The sequence below is a fragment of the Diadema setosum genome, chromosome 3, assembly GCF_964275005.1.
Source record: "Diadema setosum chromosome 3, eeDiaSeto1, whole genome shotgun sequence".
Classification (NCBI taxonomy): domain Eukaryota; kingdom Metazoa; phylum Echinodermata; class Echinoidea; order Diadematoida; family Diadematidae; genus Diadema; species Diadema setosum.
This window is the reverse complement of record NC_092687.1, coordinates 17,270,411-17,274,708: the sequence shown is the minus strand read 5'-3', so window position 1 is coordinate 17,274,708 and position 4,298 is coordinate 17,270,411. Positions and strand designations below refer to the sequence as shown.

Sequence of the window (4,298 nt, the reverse complement as noted above, 5' to 3'; positions counted from 1 at the left end):
GTTTACCTTTTACATGTATTACTGCTTACCTCCCATATTTCCTTTCGAAAGAGAGTACAGGATGCACAGATTAGAAGTTGGTAGTCAGGACAACTGTCTCTTCCTTTTTTTCTCTCTCTTGTCCGTAGTTGGCTGTGGTTTGCAGGGTCCATTTTGTCCACTTTGTGCTAATTCTGGTCGAAAATACAATTAATAAAAACTTAAATAAGTTATCATATTTATGAGTGAAACAGGATAATCATGCTGCAACAAAAAACAAACACATTCATCATGTATTAGAATTAATCATCACGATCTCATGAATCCCTTAGTATGAGATTTTGGATCTTCAGGACACTGTCAACATTAATTTGTCTTACATGTAATACATTAATCATGTCATTGTTATTATCATCTTTGATGCTCTAAAGCCATATCTTACTGAAAATGAATTATGTAGGATGGAAGTCATCTTGACACCTGTAATTCCTTTACACAAATATTTGATTGTATCATGCTCTCATTTGTATGTGGATAAGGATATGATTTCCTTGCATAAATCGGTTTGTATTCATGAGATGATATTCCTAATTTCAAATCGTTGACACTTACTTGTGAGCTGGAAAGGGCATTCACATCGCAGTCAAGACATCTTTCTATCCCCCCCTCACTCTAGTGGATGTGATCTCAAACTCAGCATGTCCATTTGTTGCTGACACCTTGATAAAAATAAAGAATACATCACAGCATATCACCCTTACGTCATACTTAACGCAACATAATAACAATGGAAAGTTAATTGATTTGTGACTACAGACGTATTTTCATCTGTGCACACATTAAACACTTGTGCCAATTGACATGGTTGAGAAATATGTCATTACATATAATATCTTACTTGATTACATTTATGTTTGATTTTTATATGATCTCATCTTCAGTAGATAGAATACCGTTCTTTCATATGATCCTCTACAATAGAACATGCAATGAATTTACAAGAAAACAAGAATACACATTTGATCATAGATTTGCTCCCCTTCTTATATAAATGGAGATAGACGTGTATAAGATTATTCTTCTCTTTTTGTTTGCAAAGTACTTGTACACTGCATTGTAAAGCAACTGTCAAAGTGAAAACATGCTTGTTACAATTTATTCAAATGGAATAGGAATATTTGATACTCAATGTATTTAGATTTGGCATTATTTTCAACTGGGCACTGAAGTGATACATTTGATAATCAAACACTTAGTAAGTTGGTATTTAAAAGATATTTCAAATTAGACCGCTATTTAAGACATTTACCGCTTCTTACCTTCTGGTTGTTCTGCACTTTGTTGCAGGTAGAAAGAGCTCAGTCTTTACAATTAGATTTTGGCAAGTCAGGATAGGCCTATGTCTCTCTCTTTGGTGAAGTTTGAAGACAAGACTCAGTCTGTCCACTTGTTGGTACATCTAGCTGAAAACAGAAATCAACATGACTCAAATAACTTTTTTCATCTTTAAAGCAGAGCATTATAAGCTAACAGTGAACAAAAAATAAAATCAATTTGAAATTTGATTGTTTTGAAAAGGCATCTTGATATTGACATAATTTTCTTTGTTCCCCATGCAAATCAATTATAACTAAAAATATATCTCTTTTATTAAGATGATATATATTTTTAGCTTTTTAAAAAGCTAAAAAAGAAGAAGGAAGATATTTAGGTTTCAGTGGGTCGGTATAAATGATCCATTAAAAATGTAATATTTATATATATTTTTTTCAAATGAACCTTTCTTCTTTGAGACATTAACATAAGAACTTGGTACTTATGAGTAAAGACATTTCTAAATAGTTCCTCTTTGACTAGATCTATTTGTAAACTAGAAGAGTACGGTACATGTAAATGATTCACAGATTAGAAGAGGTTGGCAGTCAGGACTGAACACTTTCTCTCTCTCTCTCTCTCTCTCTCTCTCTTTTGGGCATATTCGAATGGCAAGATCACTTGGTTGTAGACTCGCTTTTATATAAAACACCTAGGCTTAAATCCTAGACTCTTTTTCTGAACCCACAGGTCTACAAATACCAGAAAGAGTGGAATCAACCTTAATAGACCTCTGCTCTAGAGACTAATATTAGTCTGGCTAATTCACGTTAGAGCTAATGTTCGGATCTTCTAATGTTGGATATAACATGACCTTTTTGATCAAAGTTAGCCTACATATATATGCATAGATTTTAGAACCTCTAGATGTCTAAACTTAGGTCTAGCTAGGCCTAGTAAGCTGGGTCTTTACAACAAAACTGCCTAGATATGAGTAGTAGGTTACTAGAAACCTCTAACGTTAGGTAGAATCAGTGGCCCAGATCTTGACTAAGGTTAGACCTAGATCCTAATTCCAGACGCCAGCTATTTATGCTTCAGACCCCGGCCCTAGATTTTATATTGTAGGTCTAGTATATTAGACTCTAAACGTTGGTAGATCTACATCTACACCTTCTGTATAGACTACAGCCCCTTGCCCTGGACCTGGCTCTAGCCCTACAAATACATCTAACCAGCGCAGTAACGTTAGTAGTAGTGTTCCTTTACTGTCCACGTTTAATATACAACTGCTTATGTGCTAACGTTAGGTGTTAAGTTCATTGTGATTATACTATCATAGGGCCTAGCCCGATTGAATTGTTTTGGCATATAATAAATAACAAGCGTAGCCGTACATTCTAACACTAACACTAACGTTAGAGTGACACTACCCCCTACTTGCTAGAATGTCTCACACTAACGTTAGTACAGTTGTATTAACAGTTAGAGAGAGTGTAACCGTTAGATAGATTAGACCTAACAGTAGACGAGGATTCAGTCGAACTGCATGTGATGAGGCCATAGATTACAAACCTAGATCGAACGAACAAGACACCTAAATCTAGACGTAGACCTAATGTTTGTTAGGCCTCTTTTCGCACCGTGTCAAGACGTGCTTTACGGAATAATCGGTGTTCCACTACCAAGCACCGCCGGCACGGTCGGGTGGCGGCCCGGGGGTTGGTAGGCATGCCCGCGCCCACAGGATCGGTGCGAAATACAGTAATTAAAGACATCGGCCTAACGTAGTACTAGCGCTTGAACCCTGATATTAACCAAGTCTCAGATCAAAGTTGTATATCTAACTGTTAGATCAAAACAGATTTTTAAGTTCCGTTATGCAGTGCAATAAAGAACTATGTATTTATTTACTAAGTTACTTACATTCGAAGGAAATAGTCCCTTTTCCAGTCACCACGTTTCCAACTCAACGACCGAAACATGCAGCTCTCGCGCGAGAGATTTTACCTGTAGCTAGCTCGTAGGGGTAGACGTACGCACACGTATTAAGTATTCGCGCGCACACAAGCTGCGCGGGGCTACTGGAAAATGCTCGAAAATGCATTTTCTGAGTTCCTGCAAGTTCAGAGTTTTGATTAAAGTAAAGATTTCTTAAAGAAAACTAGAAATAATATTGACACATTCAATTAAAGAAGCACTTGTAGTTTTATAAAACATTAAATTACTTTTGGAAGATCATCTAATTAGCTTGGAAAAGCAAACTTTGCAGAACGTTAATTAATCTGTGAATATTATTTCGAGAAAACAGCACCCAAACATTTGAGAGCCTCATATATGGCTGTACAAAATGACGTTTTAAATTGCTAAGGAAACACATTTAAATTGCAATTTCATTAAAAGAGACAATTGAAACTCATGATCTTTCAAATATCAATTGAATGCAAGCAAAAAATAAAAATCGTGATTTTTGACATGCTTCTGAATTTTGTGCTAAAAATGACATTTTTCGGCAAAAACGCACGTGACATCCGGCCGTACGCTATTCCTTAGTATTTTTGCAAGACTTTCAGTGTGAGAACGGAGCATTAACAAAAAATGCCGTCGAATCCTTATCTAGAGCCTTTTTTTGAGGTTTGGCTGGTCTACTATAAACAATCCGAGTGTTATTATTTTTCTTCTAGAGTTGACTGATCTAGTGCACATTCCACTCCATCTTTCATGATATTCTGACGGGCGTGCACAGCTGTTCTAAAATTTGTCCAGTTGCTCTTTTCTCTGCTTTTGAACTGCTCGGTAGACCCCTGCATGAAAATGTAAAAGAAACGGAAGAGAATAATTAACACAAAATAAGGCACTCTGCATTTTCCACAAAAGACAGCTAGTGAATTTCAACTCTGTTTTAGTTATATATTATGTGATTAAATTCTTCATTAGACATGGTTGTGTGTAACAAATCCTCTCTCACAGACCCACCCTCCAAAAAAAGCAAAGAAAATGAGAAT

The 4,298-nt window shown here is 36.0% G+C and overlaps 1 long non-coding RNA gene across 1 annotated transcript; it reads right to left on the bottom strand.

The window, feature by feature from the left end:
- Positions 1-609: 609 nt before the first annotated feature.
- Positions 610-3,255, bottom strand: LOC140226485 (uncharacterized). The gene is made up of 3 exons (XR_011900965.1): positions 3,220-3,255; positions 1,299-1,442; positions 610-698 (listed from the first exon to the last, which is right to left on the bottom strand). It is a non-coding gene; the product is annotated as an uncharacterized lncRNA (long non-coding RNA).
- Between the last annotated feature and the right edge of the window lie 1,043 nt (positions 3,256-4,298).